The 16,067-nt window shown below is 33.4% G+C and overlaps 1 long non-coding RNA gene across 1 annotated transcript in view; it reads left to right on the top strand.

Moving 5' to 3' along the window:
* LOC115889703 overlaps positions 1-16,067 on the top strand; it is a 126,534-nt gene that overhangs the window by 10,041 nt on the left and 100,426 nt on the right. The window lies entirely within an intron of this gene.

Genomic DNA, 16,067 nt, shown 5'->3' with positions numbered 1-16,067 from the left:
TCTCCAACTCCTGCTGGGCCAACAAAGGATTAAAAATAGATGTAAAATGTCTTAACATCTAAGATTCGCTGACGACATAGTCCTAATTGCCAGTAGTCCTGCAGAACTACAAGCACAAATTAATGAAGTAAATACAGCCAGCAAGTGCATCTCAAAATGAATTTATGAAAAACTAAAGTAATGTACAACGAACTAGTGGAAAGAAAAGACATTCTAATAAATAACAGAACAGTGGAAATAGTAGAAGAATATATACAGGGTGAATCTTAAATAAGTGCAAATATTTTCAGGGCTGGTAGATCTCGATAAAAGAAACACATTTTATCTTCACCATTTTTCAGATAAGTTCAAAACAACCGAGTTATTTAAGTTTGAAAATTTAAAAAAAAATGATTTTTTTAAAATTTTGAGAGCCACCGGATTTTTTCTATATGTATTTGCATTCCTTTTATTGCCATAACCATAGAGTAAAGCCGTAACTATGGTAATATCAGAGATTAAGAAATTATACCGTGGGAAAATTGAAAAATGTGAACAGGCAGTTCTAAAAAGTTGTCCAAAAATATACAGGGAAATTTAAAAGAAAATAGTTTTCAACATCTTTTTTAGTGAAAAAAACATCATAGACGTGTTCCTGGGGTCGAAATATACCACCCTTGAAAATATTTGCACTTATGTAAGACTCACCCTCTATATTTGGGACCACTAGTACACAACTCGGGATCTCTACTACCAGAAATCAATAGAAGAATTAAGTTAGCATGGATTATTTATGGAAGAAGCTCAAACGTATTCAAATCTAGAATGCCACTCTATCTTAAGAAGAAAACATTCGACCAATGTGTACTACCAGTCCTGACCTATGCATGCGAAACCTGGACACTTAAAACGGACATCATAAGGAAATTGCAGGTCGCACAATGCTCAATGGAACTAAATATGCTGGGAATAACGGTCGGTAATAGATGGCATTCAGAGAGTCAAATCCTTTAAATGGCAATAGGCAGGACACCTAGCAAGAATAACAGCCAACAGATGGACCAGATAAATTACAGCATGGTACCCACGATGAATTAAGAGACCTAGGGAAGACCGAACCTGAGTTGGGACCATGATATTAAGAAATTAGCAGGGATAACTTGGGCCCGCATAGCCAACAATAAACATTTAAAACAAACAATTAACTTTTTAATGGGCCCAACTGCAAAGAGAGGTATCTAAATATGTGAAGAAGGCTACACCATAATCGGAAATGGTTGAATAAGCTGAAAATGATAATGATGAATACAGAATTCTACTTAAAAAACAGATACTAATTGAAGAAGGGCTGTTTATGACAGACAGTCAGCGATGATGATAAATTTAAATTGTGACTAAATGGACACTGAAACGAGACTGGCGGTAAAATAATTAACGGAGCCGGACGTGTGTGAACATGTCAGGTGAAATTAAAAGCAACAATATATCTTTTTGTCGTAAGTGAGTCTATTTGACGGAAGACGTCACGTGACTGACATGTGTGAATAGATCTTCAAAAGTGAACTTATTTTATTTTATGTTTTTACAGTTGGTCTTTTTATTTATGATCCTAATACAACTCTCCAACTCGGGTTACTCTGAAGTAAAATATGAACAGACACTCTCTAAGCTCGTAAATGGCCTCTTAAATCTAGTTCCGACATGGAAACAGCCCCTCGAAATTCGATTTGTAATGGGACAAACCGGAAGCAAAATGTGACACGACTACTTTAAGACCCTCTCCGAAAAAAGGCATGACCTCAACAACCCCGGATCGAGTTTGTGTTGCCGAAGGGGTGAAAATATAATAGGGATATAATGCTACAGGGTGTGGAAAAATACTCCAAGATAAGCTGGAATTAACCTATTTGTATATAGATTATTTATGTTAATTTAAGCTTCACATGAAATGCAATTCATATCGCATCATTATTACCACAGGCAGCTCTATTTTAGATCTATTCTACCAGTAGTAATAGTTAATACATTCCTTGCAAATTATTCTTACATGTCTTTCATTCGATGTCATTTTACTCTAGCTTGTTTGCTAATACTATTACAGTCTATTGATTAGACAGCGATTTATGATTAATTCGTTAACTCTTAAGAATCCAGTGGTTCCATTATGTGTCAAACGTATCGGTCCTTGAAAAAGCTAACTGCGAGAGTGTTGAAGTCATGGTTACAAAATCCCGCTTAAGATGGGCTGGTCGCGTATGCAGAATGCAAGAGAACCTCATACCAAAATCTCTGCTTTACGGTGAGCTTGTAGACGGTAAGAGGAGGCAGGGTGGACAACTGAGAAGGCACAAGGACATTTTACACGAAAGCTTAAAAGGGATTAACATGCAGTGTGGGAAAAAGCAGCTCATAATAGAACTGAATGGAGAAGAATTGTAAACTCAGTTAACAGCGTCAACCAAAAAGTAAAGAGGCAACAAAGCAATGAGATTTTTGAAAGTCCGGAGTGCGGTAGGTAGATAACATCGCGTATCGGGCTTCTCAGTCACAGAAAAGCTCATGAAAGAAAACGCCTTGCATGACCATCTTTTGATGTGTGTCGAATACTCGTCAGCGAGTAATGGCAGTATGTATGTATGATTTATGATTATCTTTAATGAATTCTGCGTACCTATATTCGATACCAATTAAACTTTTAGTTACGTAATCAAGGGCGCAAATTTTAAATTTCTTGTTGCCAACCATGGACATATTCGGCGCCGGGTTGACTAACTGGAGTTTAAATTTTCCGGTGGGGATTCAGGTGGTAGCTCGGCTGTAAAAAATGTCACGTTGCCCCATTTATTTATTTATTTCGTGACACTGTCATTCATTTTGACACTATTTTTGTATTACGAGTTTTTGGTTTAAATGACTTATGTAGTGATATTTTAATCTTAAATTTTTTTACTAGCATACCTTGCAGGCGAAGATTGTCCTTTATAGTACCTTCTTTAGTGTGAAGTATACAAGATGGCTTAATACCCGTAAGAAACTCATCACAACTCTTTTAGAATATTTTGAACGGGAACGCGGTAGTAATGTGGCCCTTATGTCCCTTCAGTGCTGTTAAGAAGGCGAGTTTTGTTTGACAACTGTTTATATATTTATAATTAATTTATTTATGTTTTCTAAAATATTTTGATTAAAAGAAAATATGTAAAAGTGGGCAACGCTGTGCCGGTCAACTTATCATATTCACTTAAGAACAAATGATGTTATCTTGGTGACTGTACTAAAGAAGAAAAACGAAATTATTGGGCGAAACCTACTATGTCAAACTAAATAACCAAAAATATCAGAAGAAATGTGGAATCATTAATTAATCACTTCTCTGCTTCTAATGATGATAATCTGGGAATTAATCACTCATCTTCTAATGACAAACCTAACCTTAAACTTGCGTCTGTTACATTCTCGACTTTGTCGACATTTACTTCCTGGTCGACATATTGTCGACGTGCCGATGTCGATAATAAAACTTGACGCGTCGACGCTCAACTGACCCATTATAACTTTTTTAAAAGATAATAATATCCAATCTAGTGTGGTTTTCTACAAACTACTAATATATGCAAGTTCAGCTTGCTAGTTTACTATCTAAGTTATATTATAAACGTCTTAAGAGCCAATTAACTTAATACACAAATAAAATAGCAACAAATGCATTCTACGGTAAAACTGCTTACTACTGGGTAATTATGAAAACAATAAAGATACCTGTGTGGGAAGTAAAGAAATAAATACCTAGAAGGCGCCACATGGGTTTATAGCATTTTTGTATAAAATATAAAACATATGAATGTATTTCGTCATTTTGTTCACATATGCATTAAAAAAATGCAATAAAAAATACTTAAATAAATAATAAATCATGTCGTGTGCATTTTCTTTTAATGTGTCATCCATAATTTGGTGTGGTTTGGTATTTATTTTGTTTATTGAAGAATGCTATATTATTGTATTTGGGAAGCCATAAGTTTTTAAAAAGTCGATGTTGGTCATATCTCGGAACGAGAAAAACACCAGATTGAAAATCTACTAACACCAACTTGAAAAGTAGAAAAAGTAGGTGTAGCAGTCTGAAATTTGGGCCACCTTCTAGAATCGATTGACTTCGTAAAAAATCTGTTAAGTCCATTTTATTACATCTTAAGAATGGATTCTTAGATAATTTTATTTGGAAACATTACCTGTTACCTGTCAATTAAAAATACATAAAAACAGCTATTAAATTAGATACTTTTTAATCAATGATGAAGGAGTTGATTTCATTTTGTTGATTTGAAATAATATGCGTTAGTCATTCGATGAAACTTCAAATAACTCTGATAATTCAAAGCTTACAAATGAATGAATACTTCGGTATAAAAACATCTACACTCTTTCACGGAATGATGATAGGCAGAGAAAACACGCAGCTTGTGACGAAGAAAGACCAAATTGGCCTATAAAAATTAACTTAGAATGATAAAAACCTGGATAAAAACATTGGCCTTAATATTGGCAAAGCTGGTTCATCGTCTATCTCAATCACTGGGTTTTTGGAATAGTTCTTTAAATATTCTGATTTTTCAGCTCCTTCAACATAAATAAATTTCTCTTTCGCTTCTTCAGCGAGTCATGGTAGAAAAAACAATAATAACGTTGGTGTATATTCTTCGTTCTAGTTGATGCAATGAGGTTCATCCATACTATCTGGTTATGACATTCAGTTAGCGGGAAGTATGATGAATAAGATTTCTTGATCATCTAATGATTCTATGTCCATCAAAGGCTGCAACTTCTTTAGGTAAAAAGATGTTTTCTTCGTCCCTCTGTTTTTTAAATTCTTATATATCCACAATCAATCTCATACTTTTAGTTTACTAAACTTTTTAATTAGGCTTTTTTGCCTTGAGTAATTGTCAATTTGTTCTTTTATGTTTTGAAAAAGAATTTTATGTATATCTAGTTGTAACAGATATATTTTACACCGTCGATGTTAATTACTTGTCTTTTATTCTGTAATATTACAGAGTGGGAATGGAAAATTATAATTGTTTAACAATTTTTAATTGTATCTAAATAAATTTTTGGCTAAACCTAGCAATTAACCTTGATATACATCACAAAATAGTCTTTTGCAATATAAAAGGTATTCCAATAAGAAGTTTCGGATGTTTATAACGAATAAAAAAAAGTTTCGTAACATACCTAAAAGTTATTTATGGCAATGCGTAGCTGGAGAATGTGGACATACATAAAACACAATATCTGTTAAATGGCCACCAGGACTTCTCTGGCAGCACACAATTCCTGTGTAGAAATTTTCCATAACTCTGACCACATTTTTGGAGTTATGTCACTAATTTTTCGCCTAATTTCTTCTTTTAATTGCTAAATGGTTTGCGGATTCTTTTCATAATCTTTGCTTTTCATATAGCCCCACAAAAATAATTTAGCGGTGTCAAGTCAAGCATCAAGAAGATGAAAACGAACCAAACCAAAACAAGCTGTTACAGTAAACGGAGAACTATACCGAACGATGATTGATGTTTTTTATGGTATGAAATAATGGATATAGAGAATATGTGGTTCCAACAAGATGGTGCGACATGTCAGACACGTGAAACATTGAATTTATTGAGTACACAGTATTGGTGGGAGGCTTATCTCCAGTAATGAGGATGTAAACTGGCTACCAAAGTCTTCGATTTGACGCCGCTAGATTATTTTTGGGGAGCTATGTAGAAACCAAAGCTTACGAACGCAATCTGCAAATCATTCAACAATTGTAAGAATAATTCGTGACATATCTCCAGAAATGTGTTCAGCAGTAATGGAAAATTTCAAGAAAAGAATTGTGTCCTGCCAGAGATGTCGTGGTGGCCATTTGGCAGATATTGTGATCCACGCATTGTCATAAATAACTTTTAGGTATGTTATGCATCTTTTATTTTATTCGTTATCAACATCCGAAAACTCTTATTGGAATACCCTTTATATCCTGTTTACCGAAAAAATCCAAGACAGTGAGTGGCAGTTGTGTCTGGCATTTTAATTCACAAGTAAATTGTATTTTCTGTCATTCTTTGAATCTGCCGTAATCTTTCATGATTCGTTGGACTGCTGTGCACCTTTTAAAAAATTAAAACCATTATTTTCGTGTTTAAACTATTAATGGCTAAAAATTTAAGTTACATCTAAGTTTATTGTCTATTAAACAAGAAGTTCTATTAGTTTTACAAATTAAATTTCATAATAAGTACTTTAAAGTCAAAATCCGATTAGATCTTGATACACCATAAAGAAACAGTAAGGTAATTATCAATGTTGCACAATAATTAATCAAAGTTTTAATTTCAACTCTGTGTGTGTGTGTTAAACTATAAAGCAACAAATATCAATTAGGAAAACAACTTCTCAGTGTTAATAAACCATTAATTGCTCTTTTATCGTGTTCAGTGCATACAAAATAGCTGTTAACTTCAACAAATCCTTTTGTCTCGTTGCATTGTTATCTGATAATAAATAATGAATCTCTAGAGAAACAGAATATTTTATTAATAGGGAAATTAGTTGGGAAAAGAAATTACACTAATCTGTAATTATTTTATTTAATTTTGTTAGAGATTTAGATATAACGACTGCGAAATACTTCTTTCTTTATAAACTAAAAATCTAGTCTAAATATTCTATTACAATTATAGAGATAAAAGAGATACCCACACGTTACCAGTATGTGTGTGGTGTTAATTCAATACCCACAGATTAGAAACTAATAATTTTAATGAACTATAATTAATATAAATGATCTGTTTTAGTCTATATTGAATGTAACTGGTACAGAAGCGTTAATAGCTGCATTGTGGGTGGCATTACGCACACAACAACATAAATAAAACTAATAATATATTTTTTTCTGATGTGACTATATAAGTAAATCCTCGAGAGAAATACGTAGGGAACGCGAATGACTATGGAAAAGAAAGCAGTAGATGAAACGTTTCCGAATAAAAATGGTAATTTAGCGAAAAAATGTGTGAAGGAGACCCGAGCTTGGGCGTTTAAAGGTTGATAGTGCTCGAAAATAGAGAGGAAGTTGTGCAACGACAGTTTCGAACAGGATGTTTATGAAATTCATAATAGCCCAGCAATCTTAAAAATTGCTAAATAGCACAGGTATTGATTTTTTTCTACATTAATATTAGAATAAATAGATAGGTAGAGTGCAATGTATGAGAAATGAACTAATTTCTTACAGCTTTAGTGTATATTAATAAATAATATTTTCTTGCCTTTAGCTGCGTATTTTTTTCTAATTTTGAAAAGAGAGGTTTGAGATTTGGTTTGCCCACCTGATCAAGGGTAGGTCCAGAAACTGGTTGTGGAGCTGGGTTCCCCCCTTTACGACAAACAAAACAATTTTCTTTTTACTTTTTTTTCTACTTTCGATTTTTCAAAATTAGAAAAAAAAACACAGCTAAAGGCAAGAAAATATTATTTATTAATATACACTGTAATAATTTTCATATATATTTGAGCGGGCCCACGTTCTTTACCATCTTTTGAGGGAGATGCGCTAATATCTCACCGACACTTTACGACGTCGTCGATTGATATTGAAAAAGTTTCGTTTGCCGTTTCGGTGAGAGTGAGAACCAGCCCCTGGACAGCCCACCTGATGAAGGGTAGAGCCAGAAACCGATTGTGGGAGTAAAGCTTGGTTCCCCCCTTTATGACAAACAAAACAATTTTCTTTTCACATTTTATTTTTTTTTCTACTTTTGATTTTTCAAAATTAAAAAAAAATACACAGCTAAAAGCAAGAAAATATTTATTTTATTAAAATATGGGGAAAATGAGATATTTAGAAGCAAGGTGCAAAGACTTAAATCAACTTGATTTAAATCAACGCATTTTTTATTTTAATCATAGATTTAAATAAAAAAATCAACTTGGTTAAAACTTATAATAAATCGAAAAATGACTGTAATAGTTATAAAAAACTGTTTCTATAAAGCTATAAAAAATATTCCTATAACAAATATACCCTGTATCTATTCATCAAATAAAAAGTTACAATTGCTGTTGTAACGTTTAAGTACTTTCAATAAATTGAAAAATAATTGTAAAAGATATAACACATTGCATACTACTAATATCTATTCATCTATTAAAATGTTAGACTTATTTTTGAAGTAATTTCGTGTGAATCTATTAGACTTCTAAATGGCAGATATTTATTTTGAAATCGTGAAGTGATAGAAATTCGGTACTCGAATATTTTTTTTATTTGCCATCTCTAATGCAAAACTAGTTTCTTCTGATGTGAGGTTGTATTTTTATTCCAGAGTATCTATAATGTCAAAAATATGCTGGTGTCAAAGCTGTTTTATATCTTTTTTGAAACAGCTAAGCTAACTCTCCAATTCTGCATTCGCCAATATCTTTAAGTAGTTTCCAAATTTCTGCCGCATAAATCTACGATATTTTGTTCTTCAATAAGTACTTTGCACTTTGAACATTAGATGGCACTAATTTTATTCTCCACTTAAGACAGTCATGACTATTTCCAAACAAAATCCTTTTTATCTATGCGGAGAACTTTTCTTGCGGAAATAGAGACATTGGCCAAGTTTACAGAACAAAATATATCTGTGGTACATCACTAAGTGGAATACGCCAGCCCAATAACCATCTTAAAATATCTTATTTAATTTAGAATATCAGAAACTATGTTAAATGTTAAAATAATCAATGGCAGTTTAGGGATTTTAATTGTCACCTAGTATATAAATATTAGATTCAGGTCTGTAGAGTTAGCTGTAATAGTAGATATTATTATATATTTTTAATCAGGCCCGAAAAGGAATCCATCGAGGTACAAAACGAAACTCCAAACGGCCCAAACCCGAGCGAACGAAAAAAAAGCTAAACCTGAGAAACGCCTCTCGTACGTGGCGCTAAGAAACAGCCCCAACAGGTCGTCGTAAGGTAATAACGAGGCTTGGTCGAGGCTTCTTGGAAGTCGAAATCGTTTAAGGCCGGCGTCTTGAAAAACGATCGCTTTAGCATTTGATAGTGCCGATAGTGACAGTGATTTAAATCTGAATAGATTTTCTGAAGGTGAATAAGGCCAAAAAAGAAACGGACGGCCGACGGCGCGCAGACCTCTAAAAGGGAATTTAATTACTCGTGAATGTGGTGTTGTCGCTGTTGTTGTTGTTTAGCCTGTAGCGGGCGGTTCGCAGGGGCATACAATTTTATTAATTATTCGTTTTAAAGCTGAATCGGACTATTTTCACTGTATATTAACATTTATTAATAGGAAACAGTCTACCGCATTTGATTTTTATTCTGTATCTGATGCCCTTAAAACTGTAAGCAGTATAAACAATATTCTGAGTTAAAAAGATGAACCGATAATGAATGAACTGATCCTCCAAAGTTTATAATCATCTGCTGATGATGCTAACATGGTTAGCGAAACGCGCGTCCGGTGTAAAAGTAAAAGTGTTTTGGTGTATTGTGGTAAGGTTCCAACCCTCAACTGTAACCAATTAACAATATCTACCATTAGTAGTTTGCTAATTTCTTGAATACATTTTTTCTTTCTAATCAGATGAAAATTATTAATTGTTTTACTGAAGCAACTGTCATCTGTACATGTTAGGTAATGTATGGCTCTTCTTTGACTTTCCAAACACCTGTCTTGATACATAGATAGATAGATTTTTAAAGTGGCCCTCATCTGCGACTTTTTTAAATCTATTTGGCTCTCTTCTAATATCTACGTTACATCATATAGTCCTGAAATCCTCCATAGGTTTTGTCAATAGTTTAGCATTTGCCTAATGCAAAGAACCGCACATTTGCCAGGCCGTCACACTTACATAAAATATGTTCCATAATTATTAGTGAAAACAAACAAAATATATCATATACAGATATTTTTGAGGTGACTATGGCTATTGGCCTCTTCCACTGCGACCCTTTGAGATCTATTGTGGTTCTCTTTTGATCTCTACGTTTCATTCTTCAGTCCTATGTTTTTCAGAAGTCATTGAACTGAATTACTGATCAACCCTCCTTTGAATTACTGAACATCCAGAATACATCCTTGTAGCTTTTTTTCATTGGATTATCATTGCCTAGTACAAAGAACTGCACATTTGCCAAGCTGTCACACTGACATAACATTTTAAGGCCGCTATTCTTTCCTCATTATATAAAGGTCATGAGGTAGTAATTGTTATTTTGGAATTTGCTTGAAAAAAAATAAGATTGTCCTTGTAGTAGTAGCGAGCATTTCGATATTTTGAATGTTTTTCTTTTTTTTTGCTTCTGAAAACAAGGAGAGATATACCTCCTGAAACTCTAAGTATTGTTTATTGGTCCAATAAAAATTACTGACAACATATATGTATGTATCAAATGTAAACCGTCGACTGGCAATTTTTCTTATCAACATCAAATCAACATATTGGACAACGTCAAATTTTTCTGCTTTGCTATTCTTTTAATAAATGGTCTTTTAAATACTAAATTACTTACTTACTTACTGCCATTACTCGCTGACAAGTATTTGACACGTATTAGAAGATGGTTACGCAAGGCGTTTTCTTTCATGAGCTTTTCTGTGACTGAAAAGCCCGATACATGATGTTATCTTCCGCACTTAAGTTCGTAAAAACGAGTTCTGTGATGAACTCTAATACGCTCATGACTGCGCTGATGATACGTGAGACTATTAAACTACTCAAACCATCTTGGACTCTCATTATTTTATCTTTTCTTTTATATTTTATTGCGTTGTTATTGTCATACATTTCATGGAGTTAATAAGTACCAAGAATCTTTTCAAAGGTGTGACAAATTGTTTTACTAATTTATTTGTTTACAATCAAGGTACTGTAAATATTTGTTCCTTGAAGCTAATAATATCAATATATGATTTATTATGCTGTTCTTGTATGGGGGTGAACTTGTTATAACACATAATTGTTTTTACAGTATACAAAGGTTGCTTCAAGGGAATTCTCAGTAGTTTATATTTCATATAAATACGTCTCGTGTATCATAAAATCTTAAGAATTTTAATTGACAATTGCTGTATTATTATTCTTGTTATAGCAATAAGTAATATAATTAAGTCCAAGTATAAGGGACAACCAACATAGAAATATTTTCTTACGAAACCAGTGCTTTTGGTATGATGACAAAATCAATAGTTTTCAAAACTAACCAAATACTTCCATATAAGACAGCTAATAGAATAAAAAAAATGATTCTTTATAGCGATGAGTAAGAATTTGTGAGAAGAGAGATGCTCGAAAATTGGTAGGAAGATGAATATAGATAATATGAATAAGAGTCTGAACATAATTTATTATAAACTCTTTATTTGCATACAGTGGAATAATTACTTGTAACAGTTATTCTGTTTGTTTAATAGAAGCTTGAATGAGTAGTTTTGGACAATTCAAGCGATGACATTCTATCTGACAGCTAGAATTATTTCTAATTGAAGGCGAAGAACATAATATTTGATGAGTTATGTTGACTAAATAAGTCAATTTCACACAGTATATTTAAAATCGTTAAGACAAAAAAAATTAAATCAAAAAACCTTAGTTTAGGAAAATACAAGATTCAGTAAGCATTTAGAGCCGACGGGATTGACAGACGAAGCCATGTCCAGATTCTGTTAAATAGCAGAAAAAATACCAGAACACTGCCGACAGGTTTGACCTGGCAAATGTGTGATTTTTTGTACTAGACAATTGGCAAATAGCTATATGAAACTTTTTAAAATGAATGTGTATTAAGGTACAAAAAATATACACGGGTATAAAAGGTATATTATACAACAAATATTTTATTTAGAGGAAAGTCACTTATACTGTACTGGCTCCTCTTTAATATCTGCAATTATTTTATAATTGCAATGGCGAGAGAACTTGTGGTATATTTAGTAAGCCCAATAAAAGCTCAACAAATTAGGCAAAGGAAATAAAGTTCTCCTACTCTGGGTGCCCGCTCACCAAGAGATAGAAGGCAATGGAAAAGCAAATGACCTAGCTATAAAAGGAGCGAACACTCCACTAACTGAACCAGAACCGTTCTGTTTTCCAAACGGGAACCAACTGAAAACGAAACTGTAGAATCTGGAAGACTCCATCCGTAACTTGGAATGGGTGTCCTCCAACGGTCTAAGACACTCGAAAAAGTTCCTTTGAACTTACGACCTAGAAAAATCAAAGGTTTGGTTTGGTTTAAGTAAAAACAATCTTCGGATTGTCACGGGATTTTTAACAGGACACTGTCTCCTCAACGAACACCTAAGTAAGCTGAAGCTGCGAAACAACGGCGAAAGCAGATTTTGTGGGGAAAATGGGGAAACACCAGAACACCTTATCACTGAGTGCGCCGAGACGACGACCATTCGTGCCATGAACTTTGTACGACTGAAGTCGAGGATGGAGAGCTGGCGTCTGTGGCGCCGTCTCAGATGCTGGCTTTTGTTAAAGCCCTGACATTGTATGATGAGTTATAACTCGTTATAACTCAAGAAAGGGGAACACACAATAGATCTGTAAGATCGCAGTGATTAACTCCCCTCCTAAACATTCTACATTCTACAAGCCCAATAAAATGTCCAGTAATACCTGCCTAAAATATTTTACAAGTAGCATGAGTGTTTATAGAAAAACATGCTTTCAAAGATTCTTTGTATATGTGCTCTAATATTTCGATAACTTATTGTAAGTGAGTTTGTATGACTTGAAGGAATGTAATTGATGATGTGTATTATTTCTCAAACTAGAGAATATTTCCTTGGTTCAACATCACTTTACTTCTAAAAAGACGTTCAGTAATTTATTTTGTTATGATGTTGCTTAAAGAGTGCCTCTGTATGGTTTGGACAAATGAATTTTGGATGCGTAGCACTTGGTCTTGAAGAAGTGTTTACAGAAATGCTGATTTGAGGTACAAGATGACTGCAAATTGAACTGACATTAGTAGTCGTCAAAGAAGATAAAAATAATGGTTCGAAAGATCAGTTTATTAACGTTATATGTTGATGATGAAATTTATTAACAAGTTAAAGCCTGATGTGATTTTTTAAACCTCTCTACATTATGGTTAAGTTGCAATCTGCAGATATATTTCAAATGACAACTAGTTTTCTAAATCGTATCATTTGTAAAGCTTTTGAAAAAAATGATATTTCTGTTAAAATAATGCTAGTAGAAAGGCTGAATAAATATCCAAGATGTGGAATCATACTAAATATTCGTAATAATCACAACCACCCAGCCCGAAAATTTTTTAACTTTTGTGGAAAGCGATATGGTTTATTCTACTCTCGCCAATGTAATTATAATTGAAGACTCTGGAAGAACAAGACCACAAGAAATCTTCTTCTAAGAAATTTTCTAGAGTGTTTCAATTTCAAGCTTCTAATACGAGTAGGACCTGTATCGGAACGATGGCAACGCTGGCGGACAGTCTTCTGGAATGCGAGCTGTGGGTGCGTGCTGTGACCCCTGCGGCCAGTACTGAATCACACGGTGCACCTTTTAAGGTCTAGCGCCGTGTCGAAGGTGCCGACAGAAGAAAACGAAGGAACGAAGAATAAGAAGAAAACGAGGAAGAGTGAGAGGAGGAGGGGTTGGACGTTGTTGGCGATTCTTGAATGGAATTCGAGCCGAAGAGAAACGCGCCGATTAGAACGGATGTAGAAACACGAGAACAAGATTTGTTGGGAAATATCGACCGTCTAGGTGTTTCTATTTCGTCTTAAATTGATGCTGGTATATATAAAGGACGGGTATAGAACAGTGCTTTTAATTATTATAATTATTTACGATTGTAATAAATAATTCATCATCATCATTATTTATTTTATCTATTTTACCTCCTCGGTGACATTATTAAATCGCATTTATTGTCTCTCCATATTGACCTTTTATCGTCTTCATTTGGCCCACCCAACGGTTTCGAGTTCTCCCTCTAGAACGTTTCTAGACCATTGGTGTCCCTGGATATGTAGCCAAAGTATCTTAAATAAAGTTTATTTTTAGATGTCGACAGACAATGTTTATACGCTGAGCTTAAAAGCCCTTACCTAATCTTCCGGTACTGTTTGGTGTAACTTTGTTCCTGAATGTTTTCTAATATCGTTGTCCCATCTTAAATTAGTGTTTTTGATATAGTTTTTTATTTGGATATCGACCAGTAAAAACACTTAGAAGTTGTTAGTTTTGTGTTTCGTCAACATTTCAATGAATATATGATATTTTGATATTTATCTCAAACAAAAAGGGATGAATATAACCGTAGGCTGGATTTCTGAGCAATCGCATAATCCTGTCAGTGCTTAAATGCTGATATAGGGATCACAAAAAATAAAAATACTTAAATTAGTGCTTCTTCTTGGAATTTCTACGCTCTTGACGATTGTTTTCTGAGTTTTCTCTCTGATCTACTCTATCCTCTGGTGGTTCTTCTTTGTTAGTACAAGCATGGATAGGTCCATAGACTTTTGTGCTACGCGTTTTTCTTGTTTTAAAGTTTGCGTTTTACATCGTCGTATCATGACAACCGCGCGATGTCAATGCTCTCCATGCCAATTGCATGCTTCTGTTAGTTTCCATAATTAGTAAACCAGCGTTCTGGATATCAATTGACCCAACAATACTGGATGTTTGTCAAAAGTGACTCAACCCTATAACTTTTTTATTTTTTTTGTTATGAAAAAAAGGAGATTTCGTATGTTAGTATATGACATAAATCAGAAATGATAGGCGTATTCAATTATTTTCGATAAATTCCTGTTTCACCGGAAATGACTAAAACTTTTTGTTTTAAACAGTCCCTTGATATATTTTTTAGTCTATTTCAAAGTCTATTTGATACAAAATGCCATTCTCAATAGAATGACATATCATATATCAACTTTTGACATTTTCTTGGAAAAAAAACGACAATTTGACTCGAAATACAAAGTATGTAGTACCAAATTATTCACTAAAAAATACTTTTTTTAAATTTGCTAATGAGCCACCTTCGTTCCATTTGAAAAAAAATATATATTAAATAAAAAAATACGATTGGGACATCTTCTAACCGACCAGGAAACATCACGAAAAACCTTAGATTATCAAAAGCTGCTTGATTGTAATTTGATTACAGTCAAGCAGTCAATCGCTTGAGCATATCAATACACTCTAAATTGTAATTTAAAATACTATTTTTTCAGCGAAAATGTCAAAACTTGACATGTGATAAATCATTCTATTCAGAATACACCAGGGTACCATTTAAAAATCACAACTTGTAGTAATTTCCGGTGAAACAGGAAGTAACCGACCCTAATTGAATACGCAAATCGATCCTGATTTATGTCGTATACTAACATACCCAATCTAGTTTTTTTATCTAAAAAAGAAAAAAGTTACTATTACACTTTTGAAAAACACCTGATGTACCCTAAGCAGCAAATTAAATTTTCATATAATTTAAAGTTCAATAAATATTGTTTATTCTAGTGGGCCAATTTTGGTGAATTTTAGTCAAATTGTAGCTAAATTATTTGACTTTTTGGCCTCTTTGTGGTAAAGTCAATTATGTGAAAAACTATGTGGTAACTTTATTCTACTAAGTAAGTTTTTCAATTTGGCCAGTGGGAAAATCTAAGTCGCGAATTTTATAATATATATGTTACGGTTAAAGTCCGATATCCGGTTAATGTCGAAATTAGCAGGTTAATGTTTGGGTTTGGTTTTGTTTGTGGTTGTTTTGTTTTGTATTATTCTCGAGATTAACCGGCTAATGTCGACATTAACTGGATATCGGACCTTAACCGTAACATATACACCAAACAGTTTTAGAATATTGTCAAAGAAGAAAAAATTGGTAGAATAGCCATAATTAAGAAGCACAGCTGTTATGAATTTACACTGAGTTTACCAAATGTAAACTGATATATTTTGTGCTACTTGTTTTATTAACTTAAAGAGTACATTATAGAAACATTATAAAACTCATCGGCCACATTA

The sequence above is a fragment of the Sitophilus oryzae genome, unplaced genomic scaffold (genome assembly GCF_002938485.1).
Source record: "Sitophilus oryzae breed Bouriz unplaced genomic scaffold, Soryzae_2.0 scaffold_829_pilon_pilon, whole genome shotgun sequence".
Classification (NCBI taxonomy): Eukaryota; Metazoa; Arthropoda; class Insecta; order Coleoptera; family Curculionidae; genus Sitophilus; species Sitophilus oryzae.
Note: the sequence above shows the minus strand (reverse complement) of the source record. Positions and strands in the feature narration are given on the sequence as shown.